We start from the raw sequence: 17,232 nt of genomic DNA, 5'->3' as shown, positions 1-17,232 counted from the left end.
AGTTCACTGTTGCCATGGCCAACAAATATTCAGTTCCCAAACATAGGCCTCTGTGTGTGTGTGTGTACTGACCTTGGCCCCAATGAGATCCTATCAACCTTATGATGTATACAAAGCAATCCAGATTGATACACCCAGTTAAATATAAAGGTAGATTTATCATTCTTCCTGCATTCATATTAAGAGGTTAAATGTCAAAGAGAATGAATAAAACACGACCCTTTGGCATTCTTTCTGGCAGAGGCATTTGTCAAATTTGTGCAGTCTAACCACAGCTCTTTGATGCTTGTTCACAAACAAGCAAGCTCCAGTATTGTCTTTAACTCTTTAGGTTAGTTAATATAATGGCAGAAAACCAAAGTGTCTGACTTCTGACAGCTTTATGATGGCCATTCCAAAGTTTGTGCTAAGTGAATCAGGCAGTAAAACTAATGAACTCTTTGTTCCTGCATGTCTTTTTAAACCACAAAACTCTGAAGAATTTGTTCTAAATTGTTACTGTGCTTCAGTAATCACTGATAATCAGTGATTGATATCATGAGTTTTTACTAAATATTGACAGCAATGAATTGTATTAAAAGTGTAAACCTGTATGTTACAACTATTTTAATGTTAGATGAATTTTTCTTGGATACTGCAGAAGGTGTAATTGGCATCAATATACATCAAATTATAGCAAATCTTTAGCACAGAAGCAGGCCATTTGGCCCAACTGATCCATGGCCCACATGAGCCTCTTCTCAACTCTCTTCATCTAACTTTATGAGTATATTCTTCTATTCCATTCTCCTTCATGTGTTTATCTAGCTTCCCCTTAAATGTATTTTAAATGCCATTCACCTCAATTACACCTTCTAGCACTGAATTCTATATACCACCTCTCTTCAGGTAAAGAAACTTTGCCTGAATTCACTGTTGAATTTATTAGTGGCTATCTTATATTTTTAGTCTAGTTTTAGATTCCCCCACAAGTAGAAATATTTTCTCTGAATCTTTCCGATCAAACCCTTTCATTATCTTAAAATCCTGTATCAGCCTTCTCTTGAGGCCTGAGCTCCAGTCTTGTCAGACTTTCCTGATAGGTATAACCCCACAGTTCTGGTATCATCATACTAGTATATCCATTTTTTTTAACTTTCTCCACTTCCTTTATATCCTTTTTGTAGCATGGAGATCAAAACTGTGCACAGTTCTTCAAGTGTAGTCTTAACAAGTTGAACATAATACCTTTGTGTTTTATCTGTATCAAAAATCCAGTCCCAATGTGATTAGATAGAAATATATCAGAACACTTTTTATAGTTCACATTTAAATTTGGGGTGGGAATCAGATGGGCTGAGGCAGCTGGCAAAATGTTCTAACCTTATCAGTGTGAGGTTTTGTCGATTTTAACTCCTGTGCCTCATCTCCATGCTTTGATCAACTGAACATCACATTTGAGCAGAATGTTGGCTGTCAACAAAGGAATGGGGAGGGTGTTTAAGGAGGCCCTTGTAATCGAAGGAAGAGATGCCAAGAGGCCTAACCTTCTGTTGTGAGGTTGGAGTAACATTCCTGCTACTCCTGGCCCCATGAAGAAATTAATTAGCGAAAAAGAAAAGCTGTTTGAACTTCTTTTGGCTGTTTTCTTTATTCCTGGGTTGGCTTGGCATGAAAGCTACAACTTGACCACTCAGATTCACAGTTAAAATGGCAGTCAGGCCACAATGATATAATTGGAGCCTGATCTGAATATTTAAATTAAGACCCTGCCAGTTTCTAGTGAGTCTGTCTCTGGCCAGCTCAGAAGAGCAGCTTAAAGTTAGAGGCTGGGGATAGGGCATGGGTGGGTGACTCCCGCTGTCAATTCTAATTGTCCGGGTTGCCCATTTTCTGCTAAACTGGTAGGATTAAAATCACACTTCATGTTCTAGTATATATTTCATCACATGGAGAGCCTCTTCATGACTTGTATACTTAAATGCTGTGTGAATAATGACCTGATTTTGCAGCCAGTGGCAAAACAACTACAATCGTCACTGACCTCAAAGAAAGCTGCCTACAGAGATCTAGTGATCCGTAGTGTGGTTTTCTCCTTGCCTGATGGCAGTTTAAATCTGATGCCAAGTTAAGGGAATGTCTTGTCATGCAGTACAGTGATGGCAGTAGGCAGCCAACCACATTGAAGTATTCACACAAACAGCAAACCAGGAAATTAAAAGCACTTAAAATCCTTCATTTTTAATTTACTTTTTCAGTAAGCAAAATAAATTATGATTGGATTTAGATAGAAGCTAAAATATAAACCAACTTTTAAAGAATATTTTAAAAATATCTATTTTTATCACTATGGAAAAAATGACATTTCAGCTTTACATGCCCAGTGAGGGTGTTTAGCAGTAATTATGAAGTTAGTAAACCGTTAAACATTTAGTTACACCTCATTTAACATGGTGGGAGCACAAACTTCCCCATGCAGCTCAGCTATTAAAATGGTCCTGGCGACCTCTGTATATTCAAAGAAGGACCCCACAACCTTTCAGTGGATGTTCCTCTTGCCTGCTCAGTGTATCAAGTTAAGATCACAACCCATGGAAAGGTAGCAGGATGGGCAAAGGTAAATCCCTTGGGCTATTTTAATTGGTCATTCCACAGGCAGCATTAAAATCAGTCGTTTTACTTCTAAAATTATGTTCATAATTTTTATTTTAAAAGGGATAAAAACCAACCAGCCACCAAGTTCTGCAAGGATTTAGCACATGAACGATCTTCTGCATAATGGCAGGCTGGATTTTATGGCATGCAAACCACAATGGAATTTAATTCTACCCTCATAACTGCAGCAAACTTGCTTTCAGAGGATCTGACAAAGCTCTGAATGTTGCTGTTGCTGGTCCCTGAACAATCTGGTGAGCAAGTTCAATTCTGCAAACTGTGCATAGCCAAACTGCATATTGCTCTATAATATTGTTATGCAACTGTATATCTGGCTGCGACCAAGCTGCAGAATCAGATACATTTTAAATGGTTGTAGGAACATGGCTAGTCCCTTTCATGTATGGCTGGCAAAGGCTTTGAAGGCCACCATCTATCTACTTTGGTTAATGTGTTGCCATGTCTGTGATACTAAGTTCTCTGATACAATTCAATCCTGCCATTTTTTTAAAATTAAAGAATAAAAATGTCCATAGGGCAGAACCTTCCGGTCTGGAGTATAAGTTGGGAAGTGGGAGTGGAATGAAAGTGGTTTCTGCTTAGGGGGGCAGGATGGCTGGCCATGCTCAGTCTCACGCTGGTCAGCTCATTAGATATGCATGTGCAAGAAGCACGGCGAATCTTGGGGTGGGCAGGAAGTCGACCTCAGTGCCGCTTACTCCTCAGTTGGACCATATTTAGTATAAGTGCAGGGCTGCCTGGAGCCAGCATCATGTATGCCTGAGGTGATCTTTGTGAACAAATTGTAGTGATCCATTTAGTCAGCATATCTTTGAAACTCCCTCCAGTCCTGAGCATTTCAGCCAATGGGAAGCTCTGTACCTAGCATTAATCTACCGCCACCCCACCCCCTATCCCACCATGGTGAAGCCCAACCTGGAGGACCACAGATGAGTTCTCTCGTTCATACACTCATGCATGGAGACTGCAGCATTGACCGGGTGATGAAAGCCATATCCACTCACCCTCCCTCAATTACAATTGGGTTTCCCTCCATCACCCTTTAGACACATTCGAAAGACCCTTGACTTGCTATCGTGGATGTACCACCTACCCAATTATCTGCCATGGCCATCTACTTCGAGCTTCTAAACTGGCAAATTGATGTCACCCAAGCACCTCCCACCCCACACCTCCTCCCCCAATGCATCCCTGGGAACTAACTCCTACCTGCCCCCATCCATCCCCCACGCGTTGGTCTGCCTCAGGGCAGACTTTATTGATGCTCCCGACATTGCTGGGATCTCAATGTTATGAGACCCATGAGTCAGAAAGAAACCTGCTGCCACATGGGCTTCACCATAGACAGGAGAACGCTCTTGAGCATGGTTACCATCCAGTTGATTCATGATTATTATTTGTCAGCCAATTGTGCTGACCTTTAACTCCATCCACCTGAAAAGACCCCCCTCTCACTTTGAGGATTCACACGTGCAGAGCAACTGTGTTGTGAAGAAGAGACTTGGGAAAATGGTGCGTGTAACTTTCCAGACACGTTCCACCACCTTCTACCCTCCCCCTGTCACTCACCAGATACCCCCCATTACCCTTGACCCACCCAATATAACCATTCTTCCCCCTCTGTTACCTTTAAACCTCCCCCCCTTATCCTTGAGCCTATAATCAGCACCCTCCACATGCCTTCTATCACTCTGAGTCTACAGCCGTTATCATCCCTATACCCACCCTGACCCTGACCATTATCCCTCCTGTTATCCATGCCACCTGTTTTATCCATGAAACGCCCCCCCCCACCCCCCCAACAACTGAGACCATCCGCTTACCCAACCATTACCCTGGACCAGCCACACTCTGCATCCCACTCCTCTGTGTGACTGTTCTCTCCACTCCCCAGAAACCTCAGTTCAACCCCCAGGAACCCACCATAGACAGCACCAACCCTACCCTTTAGGACATCTCTTTCCCACCATTTTGTCCAGAAACCAATCCCACCCAGTCACACCACATCCAATGTGCAAGACCCTTCCCTCCCTCCAATATCCCTGCAACCTCACCTTCCCTTCCTGACTCTGTCCCTGCCCCGGACTCCCTCCCTCTCCCGGTCAGCCTTCCTGCCCCATGTCCCTTAGTCTGCCATCATGCAACTATCCCCTCATTGAACAATGCTCCACAAAGAGGAGAAAACAGTGGCTACTCACTCCAAATCCAGCAAGTTGACTACCTCACCTGCTGCACTTAAATGCAATCGTAAACCCGAAGGCACATACTGCTCACTCGCCAATAACTCCATTGGGAAGGGAGCTTAATTCTGGTGACCTGGCCTTGAGCAGGCGAGACATGCAAATGCACTTCCCGATGCTTACCCTCAGGAAGCTCGACACGTCTTCAAACTTCCCTGAGCTTAACTGCAAGAGTTCATCCCACCATTGGGCAGCTCAATTAAGCTTCCCCCACTCCCCCCCGCCCCCGCTTTACTTCCCAATCCTGGGAGCTACTCAAAATTCCACCCCTCGTGTTTTTCAACTATGTGCACAACAAAATATTATATATAGGGCCTGAACTTCCATGGAGTGGGAATCAGAGTCGATTGCCACTCTGCTCCTACTCCTCTACCTTCAAAGTTTTTTGATCCTATCTCGCCCGACCTTCTGACTCCGACCTGGTGAGAACTGTGGAGGGCGGCGTACTCCTGAGGCCCTCAGTCGAGCACTGCAGAATTGGATGGAAGGAGGCTACACTCCATTTTTTACAGCACCAGCTGTCATAAAACAGGTAAGTTTAAAGGTCCAATCATTTCAAGAAAGGGAGAAGGTAGGTTTGTCAGGTCAGTTAGAATTTGGGGTGGCGGGTCGGCCATTTGTGGTGGGTGGGTCAGACAGTCAGTGGGGTTGGGGGGTGTTGGCCAGTTGGAGGGGCGGGGAGGGGGTGTCGGCCTTTTGAGGGGTGTGTAGGGCAGGGTTGGTCAGTTGGGGGGGGGGTGTGGGGGGAGGTGTTGGGTCAGCCATTCGAGGGGTTTTGGGCGTTAGGCCAAGTCAAGGGGCATGGGGCAGGATTAGCTGTTAGGGATGTGAGAAGAGATGGGATGGTTGGTCAGTCAGGGGGAGTCAGCCATCGGGGGTGTCAGGGGTTCAGCCAGTCAGGGGTTGCTAAGTGGTGGCCAGTTTGTGGGGGGATGGTGGATCACACAGTCAGCAGTGCGGGGGCGGGGGGAGTTAGTGGGCATTGGGCATTGGGCACTCAGGAACAGGGGGCTGGGTCAGGGGTCAAGCCAGGCCTGGGGGTTTGGTAGTTAGGGGTTGAGGGAAGTCACGTAGCAGGAGGGGAGATCCGTGGGTGGGCATTACCATGATGTGGGGGGGGGGTGGTATAGGGAGAGTAGCCAGGTGGTTAGAGGAATTCCCAGGTGGTTTTGGGTTGTGGGGGGATTCCCCCAAGCTAGAAGTTAGAACCCAGAACATAGAAGTGTTTTTAATTCTTTTCTGGGTAACTATTGCTGTATGGCAGTCGGAACCTTCCGAAGTTTGCAATTTAAATCACAATTTTTGGATGGTTCCCAGTGCAGGGCAATTGCCCAAGGGCAGTTTGCACTTCCCAGGCAATTGCCATGCAATCTTTACCCGAGGATCTCTGAGGGGTGGGGGTAGTGATGGTGGGGGGTGGTTCCCAGGGCATCTGGAGTAGTCCCCAGATACAATGCCCTGGAGCCTGGAGGTTACAGCCCATAATGACAATTACTTATGAAATTAAAAGTTTTTGGCAAAAATCTTATTAAATATATTATAGAAGGTATATATTTTTGTATTTGAGTAATTTTCTTAACAACCTGCATGTAATATTTTCTAGAACCTAAAGCAATGCATCATCATTTGTGATAATGTTTGGCCTTTCCTTATGGTACGCGTTCTGTGCCAATCAATTTATTTTATGTGCTGTTCAAACGTAGTAAACATGTCAAGTTATTAATTTATCTTCACAATCTTCTGCATTAAGCTGACTAATCAAAACACTGTTGATGATGTGTAAAATACTAGACTAGGCATTTAAGTGACTTTTTAATGGCCAAAATAGAATCTTTGAAAGTCTGTTATTGCTTTATTGATATGTTGGGTTCATTGTCAATAAAACAGCTTTAGAAAGCTTGCTGATATTGAAGAACCTTGCACATCCAGTCCGCGGCACGTTTTCCTCTAGTGGGTCAGTTCTCAGAATCGGGTGAGGTGATCTGGCTGCTCTCCATCCAAATAAAGGTTTGATATATTTAAAAAGAGCAAATTAAGGATAAGTTTCTTGAAAGTGTTTCCAAAAATAAAATGGAACCAACCGTCACAATACTTTCCTTTTAAATGTATTGTTCGCAATCACTTTAAGTATGGTGCATCCAGCATGAACAGAATCCGGTTAACACAAATACCTGTAATTCCATTGCTCATGAACTTCTATACAGGCAGACACAGCATAAGCAATTTAAACAGGTTGTTTGTGTACTGAAAATGAAGTTTCATATTGATCCATACCATAAAATCTGCATTTTATCTTATTGATATGTAATATCTTATTAATTTGTTGGCTGTAAGATCAAAATCTTTGATTGTGTGGAATATGTAAGACAATCTGTCAATAGATAACTATTAGCTTTGAGGGACACAGTCAACTAGTTTTCTGGATGTACTCAGCAATTAGTTGCATCAGAAAATCTTTCATGACCTTGAAATCTTAAATGAATGCTAAAGATGGCTGCTGATCACTGAGGTATCTTCCAAAACAAGCTATTTTACATCCAAGTCAGGTGTCAAAACACAGCTAAGAGACACCCAAAGGACTACTGTTAATGCTGTGTCGATATTTGAAGAGATTATTAAAGGTTGGAATTTAATCTGCCCCCGCCTCCCCATGATGGAGATGGTTGGTAAAAAATGTGATAACTGGCCCCAGCCGCTGTGAACCCAGTTATATTTGAATTAGTCGCGATGAAATTGGGGGAATCTGATTAACTCACTTTTGGAGAGGTGGGGCAATGATTTCACTCTGTTAATGAAACTGTGTACCTCAAATTTTGCAGGTAATTTGAATTTAACACTGCAAGGTTCCCCAGTGCTCAGGAAACCCAACAGCTAAAAGGAGACAGGAACTCTTGTTTTTTAAATTCTTTCATGGGATATGGGCATTGCTACTTAGGTCAGCATTTGTTGTCTGTTGCAAACTGCCCTTGAGATGATAATGGTGAGCTGTAGGTTCCAGTAGGTTCAAGATTTTCCAGTAGTGTCAGTGGGCCAGGAGGAGCGCTTTCTCCCAGCACCTCAAGCAGATCCGCAGCCTGTGATCTTATCTCTTCTCCCATGCAATCTGATTTCTCCTCCTGATCTCCTCTCTCTCCCTGATCCCACTTCTCCCACCCCAATCCCTGTCTCGCCATGTTACCGGAGTCCGTCCTCCTGCAAGATCCCATCCTTCCCACTCTGCCTCCCTCCTTACGCAGTGGTTTGAGCCTTGACACCCACAACTCCCAATCTTTCTGAAAGTTGGGGATTGTCCCCAGCAGTCCTTGGCTCTGGCCTTCTACTGCAAGCTTTCCCATCTGGCAAATGGTTGGCTTCTCTATTTAGACAGCTGCCATGTGACAAAAGCAGTGAAAAACTTTTGATGAGTGTCAGGGAGATATAATAATTTTCATAATGTTATTGGAATTTATTGTAGAGTAATAGTGAGGTCCATGTCTATGTCTGTGTGTGTGTGTGTGTGTGTGTGTTTGTGTGTGCATCTGCACGAGTGTGTGTGTGTGTGTGTGCATGTGCACGTGTGTGTGCATATGCACGTGTGTGTGTGTGTGTGTGTGTGACTTAATTGAATTAAAGGCAGCTGATCTGAAGGTTTTGATGGATCAGAAGATAAGCTAGGTTTGAAATGTTAAGAAGGCGAACATGGGGGAAGTCTTAGAATGTAAGAGGTAAAGGAAACATTTGCACTTTAAATATATCAGACTAGAGTGCTTTCAATGGAGGGTTGGAATGTTTCACCTAGCCAGGAGAAGTTAAGAAATGGTGTGTTTATTTTTCCCAAATATTACTGGTAAAATTGGTACTATGAGAGACTTTTATTATTAGAGAGGTAAAGCCCAAAGACATATTGAAACAATGGGAATTTGCATTCAAAGGAGAAAATAGTTATAAAGGAGAGGAGAGAAGGCTGTGTGTAAGGGTAGGCATTCTAAGATATAAAACAAATGTGAAAAGCCTCCATCATTTAAGCCTCAAGCTGCCATCTACAAAGAAATGAAATTACGAAAGCTCACTTTGAATTGGATTGTTCAGGGTATCGTGTTTCTTTTCCCAGATCTTTTAAAATCTATGGGCAGGTTTTCCCAGTCGGCAAGTGGGTGAGTGGCCCACTTGTCGACACGTAAAATGATGTGGGGATACGTTGGGTGTGCGTTCCGATGTCACCCCGCGTCATTTAGATTTTCAGTTCGGTGGACGCGCAGCCAAACCGGCTGCACGCCCGCCAAAGTGTCAACGGCCTATTAAGGCCATTAAAAAACTAATTAACCTGATTGATGGACCTGCCCGTCCAATCTTAAGGTTGGCGAGCAGGCCGGCAACCAAGGTGGGCCTGGGGAAAAACATGAAACCTCATCCACGGGCAGGATGAGGTTTTATGAGGGTTTTTAAAATTTTAACAAATGTTTCAACAAAAGTTATGGACCTGTCCCAATTCATGTGACAGTGCCACATGAGGGAACATTTCAGGGAAAGTTTTTTATTACCTGAAATTCAGCTTTTACATCAGAGCACTTTGCCTCAGTGAGATCTGTGTGCTCTTTCGCGCACATGCTCAAAAGATTGCACTCCTGCCTGAGGGAATCCCGCCCCCCCGCCGCCCACACAGGGAGTGCATAGCGCTTCCTGGTGGATGTCACGCTGGGCGGGCCAATTATGGCCTGCCCACATAAAATGGCGGCGCGCCCCCAAACGGAGGCACCGATCAGAGGGCTGCCTGCCCGTGCCCGCTCCTGCACTTCCCCCCCAACAGGGAAAAGTGTTGGCCTACGTGTCTTACCGTTGCCTTAATTAAAGTGTAACTGGGAGTTAGAGTAACTATGGGATTTAGAAGTTATCATAGTAGTAATTTGTAGATCTATGCATGTACTTAAAATCATTTCTACTATTAATAAAGGTTTAATTTAGTTTTGTAAGAAACCTTTAAGACTCAGTGGTCTTATTACTACTGAATTCAAGGCCCATATCTTGAATTTATACAAGTTGTAAAACAGCTGTGGCAGTTGTTTCACATTTCCCTTTGGAATTTGAGCAGCTCAGCATTTACCATTGGCTATGCCATAACAATGAGGAACTGATGTTATCCTTATTGATGTTTGCCTTTCTGGTAGTTCTGGGTTTCCCAGATGCTGACAATATCCCCCATTTCCTCCCTGTAAACATTAGAGACCATGGGGGCATTTTAACTTCCTAAAAACAGGTAGGTTTCGATGTGAAGTTTTAATATTAAAAATCTTAAACATAATCCAAACCCACCTCAAACTTATCTACTTTGGTTTTAATGAAGGCAGGATGCAGGCAGAGCAACCAGACCAATGGTAGGTTTGTCATTTAGATATTTTAAAAAGACTTCATGCCTTCATTTTAACAATGATTCTATTTTCAAACACAGTTGGCCGAGTTTTCTAGACCTTGGGGAAACTTAAGAGATTAAAATAGGTGAGAAGAGATGAATCCATGAGTTAAGTGCCTTTACAGCACTGCTTGTGGGTCAAGAACAGCAAGAGGGGTTTCTTCCATGCCCAAAAAGCTACCCAGCAAACTATAGCCCCCTGATCTGTCTGTTCCCCCCACTGCAACCAACCCCCCCTCCATCTTTGATCACCATCTGCTACCCCAACCACTATTTGCTCACCCCAAACACCATTTGCCCCACTCCTGTGACTGGACTCTTCCTCCTATAGTCAGATATCTCCTCTGGTGATCAGACATGACTGTTCCTCCCAATGTGACCCCCACTCCCTGATAAATATTATTTTTACAGTCTCCCCCACCTCACACCCACCCTGATCAAACCTACCTGCTTTCAGACCAGCCTGGCTATAGCCTTCTTGGTTGCAGGATTTCCTACCCAACAGGCAGCCAGCATTTTAATTAGGCTGGTGGTGGGCAGGAAACAGAAACTCAAACCAACACCTCTGATCTCTCCATGATTCTGAGCTAAAATCCAACCAATGTTAGTGTTTGCATGTTAGGAAAGGACTGTTTTGATCTGAGCTATTCCTCAAAGAATTCAGCCCCCATTTCAAAAAATAAAGTCAGGTGTATATTCTATATCTGTTCAAAGATATAACAGCAGTAGTCGGATGTTGTGTTTCCAGTTCTTTGTCCTCCTGTATCATGTTGTGGCAGTGGGAGAGGCACAATGAAGATGAATGTGTTATGTTCATTACAGACTCAGTTAAAAGATTCTGAAAATTTAGATTTACTATTTTTGCCACTGTTTAAAGAATCACTTAAGTCAAGTATTGATTTACTGATTATTTAATGAATTCTAATTCTAGAATATATTCTTAAAATTTGAGCTAAGTCATTTAGGGATGAAATTGGGGAGCGCTTTTTCACACAAAGGCTAGTTGAAATCTGTAACTCTCTCTCTCAAGAGACCATGGATACTGGGACAATTAGAGCTTTCATGGCTGAGATGGAAATCAAGAGATTATGGAGCAAAGGCAGGAAAATGGAGTTGAAATGCAGATCAACCATGATGTAATTGAATGGTGGAGCTGGCTCGAGGGATTGAAAGCCTCCTGTTCCTAATGTTCTTGTGTTCTGACGTAATTGTAACTTCCAAAGTAATAAAGGCTTCAGTTTTAGCCTAAATAATATGATTTGACAGTATATTGATTTTAACCTCATGGTGGTTGGTGGTCCATGTAATTTTTAGTGTATAAGCCATGAATATGGTCCACTATTTCCTGTATGTGCTATATAAAGTTGCAAATATCACATGATGGGAAACGTAAGGTTCACTGTGAACACAAGTGAAAAGAGTTAGCAGACCACACAAATTGTAACAACTTGATTTTTGTAGGAGATTGTAAGAGTGCATGCTAATATGCCAATTTATACCTTAACTGCCATAAAATTATTACGGCCCTTAAGCTGTTGTAAACTCAACAATATACATAGTTTATCATTTATTATTTTTGTGGCACCTCTAGTGATAACTAGATGTACCTTCCACAGGCCAGGGAGAGACATCATAGGCCCTGGTACTTCTGTTTCTGGGCCCCTTACCCCACCTCCCCTTTAACCTTCCCCCTCACATCTTCAGGTACCCAGAATTGGGATCTATGGGGTTGGGGTTGAACTGTTTCATATACATTTAGCAAATTTTTTTTCATTCTATACCTCTATTTATAAAGTCATCGAAAGCTCAGGTTTTCAACGATGCTCTTAACAACCATAGATTTGTCAGACATTTACACACAACTTGGTTGGTCATATGATGCAATTGGTTCCACTCCATTGACCCTGGTCCTTTGCAATATCTAGGCAGCAACATCCAAAAGATTTGAACCTCAAGCGCCACAAACAACAATCCTATATACAAATGAGAATATTTTGAACTAAGAATGACATATTCTATTGGTGCATGACTCCTGGATTCACTTCCAAATTTAAAAATGACAAAACCTTCCAGTAATTTCATACTAATCAATTCACCTCTAATAATGTGCTATTTCTATCCAAAGTCCAAGTGGACTTTGTTAACAGAAAAATTACTCTTTGTATTGAGTGATAAATATTTTCTCATTTTAAATTGAAACTAATCACGCTTACAAATGCCCAGCATGGACCATATAATAGGAGAGTAAAGCACTGCAGATGCTGGAAAACTGAAATATAAACAGAAAATGCTGCACCTGTGGAGAGAGAAACAGAGTCAATGGGCAGGGTTTTTAGGTCGGTGGGCATATGCGATTGGCGGGCCCAAGATCGGCTGGAGAACAGACCGCTGACCATTGTCGGCCCCCGACCACGATTTCATGCTGACTGGCCAATGAGTAATTAATTAAAAAGCGCCAAGCAGCAGAGCTAACTCATAAACCTTTTTTGCCTTTTCACTTAAGAAGCAAAGCTAGAGCGAAACAGACTAGGCTCCAAGTCCTGGTCACCAAGAAAAGGGGAGGGGACCAGGGCCAAGCTAAGGAGCTGGGTGTGCGTGCATGTGTGTGTGTGTGTGTGTGTGTGTGTGTGTGTGTGTGTGTGTCACTCCCTGTCTCAGCATTCTCTCTTTCTCTCACGCACATGCACACACTCACTCACTCTCATACACTCCCATCGCTCACTCATTCTCACACACATACTCACTCACTCTTACACATGTGCACACACACATACACACACTTGGTCTCTCAGACATTCACTTTCACACTGTCTCACACACGCTCACTTTCTCAAGCACACTCACTCACTTTCACAATCATTCACTCTCACACACACTCACTCTTGCACTCACTCACTCTTTGCAGCTTTAGTGAAAAAGACCAAACTTCTCAAGTTTCTCTTCCTAACTCTGCCTCCTCATCCTTCATAATATACTGGTGAACCTACAATGCTCTTTTCTATTACTTTGTTATCCTTTCTATTTGAGGGTGTTCAAAAACTACACAGTCTATACCCTGCCATGTCTTTCACATCCAGCACTTACTCACTCACTTCAGGCTTGGGAGGTTTGGAAATTTTTTCATTGAGGAGGAGTTCAGGATGGCTGAAGGTGGAAATATGCGCTTCCTCTCAGCCCCAACTAACACTTTAGCTGTCCCAGGTCTTGCTATTTTTACAATCGCCGATCCTCCTGGCCTCCCTGGCCCACTCCACCATCTTGACCCCTGTAGTCCTTCAGTGGGGGGCACCTGCACAGGAGGACAAGAGCGTGGCCAAGGTCAGTCTACATCACCAAGAATGCACCCTGGCTGTCAAAACAAATGGCCACATGGACTTGGGCTCTCACTCCAATACCCACATACCACAGAACCTTGCCCCAGAGCAAAGTGCCCACCGTCTGCTTGTCTGCAAACACATTGAGGTGGGCAGGTGGCTACTTGAGATAGGGGGCGCTGTTGCCTGAGCCCAGACCCTCCCCCACCCCAAAGGCCTGGGTGATTAGCATCATGTGCACCCCTGGGCCCTGATCTTCCCGTGCTGCAATTCATGAAGATAGCTGCTGCAATGGGCAGAAAGAAGTACTTATTTGCACTAAGGAAGCAGTGTTGGATGCATCTTTTAACTTAATGTAACTGCTGTAATTGGGGTGGAAGAGGCCTCAAAATATGGTTGGAAGCCTTCCCTCTTCTTTAATATCGACAATGCAGCAGGTGGCATTTTGTAAGGGACACCACTACTGGGTGCCCAAGGTAGTGTGCCTCTTTTTACAGGTTGGAACCAGCTGGAACTCTGATCTGTTCAACAGGCAATAGAGCTGGAGGCCCAACAAAGTTAAGTTCGAAATTATTTTTCTGCGGCCCTTGGAACAAAGCAAAAGTCATCCAGGTCATCACAGTTGCATTGTTGCCTTCCACACAGCCCTTCTACAATTACAAATGCCCACTTCCCCAACCCCACATTTACTTTAGCCCTGGCCAGGGCAGCCTGATATTGGTCAACCTTAACCTGATGCACTGTAACCAGACACCTGAATGATGCTCTACATCATTAACTAACATTTGCTTTATGTGTCTAGCTGTACACAGTCCTTTGAATGTTTTTGTTTCACTTTTAGTAAAGTGAGAACCAGTTAGTTAGATCCCAGGGAGAATTAGTTGTTCCTAGTTCAACATTTTATAAAGTGTACATTGGCTTACCCTGATTTTCTGTCCCAATAATCATAGCATTGTGCATCTTTTGCTAAGATTGGTACAAATTTATCATTTCTATCCCTGAATACACTGTTAATTGAAAAAAAAAGTTATTGGAAAACTGTAATTTTTCATAAATTTTGAAGTTTGTGAACGTTGCCACGTATGAAGTTCTGGGTGGATACATTAATGTTGAAAGAACAAATCTGAAGTTTCTTTGTGTGTGGTCAGGAATTCTTGAGTCAATGTCTGGCATTCAATTTTTTTTGTACTTTTCTACATTTGTAAATTTGCCTGGGATGACTGCTTTTTCTGTGGGAGTAAGAATGAGACCTCAAGAGCGATGAGTATTACAGGCAGGAGCAATCCCACCCATTGAGACTCAAGTTTACTTAGAAAACAGAGATTTTACATAGAAGAGATTTTACAGTACAACAAACAGAAAAGATTTAGGCAGTGAAATTTGACTCTTTAGCACAAGTTTTTCGCAGCTATGAATGATATTTTGCCTCCAAAATGATGTCCATGTCGCACATGCACACTTCTGCAAATAGTCACATTCGATGCCATTTGGCTCCATTTTTAAAGATTTTTTATTCTTTTGCAGGATGTGGTCACCGCTAGCTCGGTCAGCATTTATTGCCCATCCCTAATTGCCCTTGAAAAGGTGGTGATGAACTGCTGCAGTCCATGTGGTGTAAGCCCATCCACAGTGCTGTTAGGAAGGGAGTTGTAGGATTTTGACCCAGCTTTGGTGAACGCCTACACAGACCATCCAACGGAAGTGTGCAGAGTGTAAAGATCATGACATCAATCAGTGTTTATCACTGCTTTGACACCAGCACTGTGGCTTTGGAACTCCAGCTATCGCCTTCTTTAACACACACAGCTGAATGCATGCTCAGCTGCAGGATGGCCCCTTCAGCAGTATTATTTAAAGTGATCATCAACTACTGAAAAGTTAGTTTATGATCGATTTCTACTGGTGCTTGTACCATTGATGGTGAACACCATCTCATCCATGGGGATGTGTAGTGTATTGAAATTGTACTGTAATTTTTGATCACTTGAGGCTACCATTCATGCATGTATCAATAGAGAGCATCTGGAAGGAAGAGATAATAATTAAGGATCTATTTTTTAAAGCACGTGCATTTCTGATTCTGAATGCTTCTGGGTGAATCTGTTTCTTCCCAAGACCTTACAATGGCTACGAGGATGGTGAAAAATAGGAAACATTTATTTCAGGACTGAAACTTTTGGAAGGTATTTGTCTACTTTTCACAGGCAGCATTTTAAGTTGGAGACTTACAGTTACATTGAGGTTGTGTTAGAGACACATAAGGGGCACTTCAGCTTGGGTTTAGCAGCAGGAATGTTTGCACTTTGTATAATATACACTCATCTCATCAAAATAAACATCCAATAAATATAAAATCTTGGATCGTTACAGAGAAGTTTAATCACTTTATTGCTTATGAATATGGCATTGTCTATGCCCCATCTGCCATCTTTTGATGTACATTGGGAGCTATCATCTGTATTCCTATGTTGGCAAAAGCGACTGTCATCTTTTGAAGGTGTGATGGCCAGTTTTTCAATTACAGATGACAAAAGTAAAAAGGACGTACTTCTCCACTGTGGAGGTGAAGAATTAGAAGATATTTTTGAGACACTTACGCCTGAGTAAAATGACAATGAGTCAACAAAAGATGCATTAACAATCTATTTCACGCCCAAGAAAAATACAATATACAATAACAATTATCTTCCAATGCATTAAGCAAGAAGTAAACAAGACAATTGACCAAAATTGCATGTGACTGAGGCAACTACCAAACAATTGTGATTTCAGTGATGTTGAACATGTCAAATGTGAAATCAAAACACAAATAATTTAAGGTTGTGTCTCTAGTCAATTACACTGAAAGGCATTCGAGAAAAACAGAAAGCTGTCAGAGCGGTTGGAGTTATCGAGATCACTATCGCTTTCAGAGTCCAGAGCTACTGAAGTTAGGACTGCCAACAATAACTACCACACTACAAGTTCAATTCCTGTTAGCACTGTTTATAACTCGTGCCAGAAAACTACCTGCAAAGCAGCAGCATTAGTTTCACAAACAGAGCTGTGAATTGTCCAAAGAATGTTTCTACTATGGTGATGCTCTCTTTCAGACACAGACAGTGACCATTGGTCACTGGGATGTAAATGCTCTCATAGATACAGGAGCACCTGTCAATGTCATGGGAGACAAACGGTCAACAAACTGCAGGATTGTTCCATTCTCTGCAAGCCAGGAATACAAAAAAGTTTTCCTTACAAAAGTTACAAACCACTGAAAGTTCTCAGGACTTATGAAACACCAGTCTCATTCAAAGACACTGGAATGAATGTTGTATTCTATGAAATATCTGGAGAATATGACCCACTTATCAGTTTCCACACAGCAACAGATCTGCACATGATTGATGTCACATACACAATACACATACCAACAACATTCTTGAATTGTAAGATGACTGCTTCACTGGCATTACATGCAATCTGCATATAGATCCTAATGTGTCCCAGTCCTGCATTAATGGTGATAGATAGCATTTCATGTCAGAAAGCAGACAGAGGAGGAACATCAGCACTTATTTGACTATTATTGAGAAAGTTGGGGATGAGCCTATCCCCTGGGTCTCAGCTACACAAGTTGTCAAGAAATCCAAGAGCA

This window comes from Carcharodon carcharias, chromosome 20, assembly GCF_017639515.1.
Source record: "Carcharodon carcharias isolate sCarCar2 chromosome 20, sCarCar2.pri, whole genome shotgun sequence".
In the NCBI taxonomy this organism is placed as follows: domain Eukaryota; kingdom Metazoa; phylum Chordata; class Chondrichthyes; order Lamniformes; family Lamnidae; genus Carcharodon; species Carcharodon carcharias.
This window is presented reverse-complemented; position numbering follows the sequence as displayed.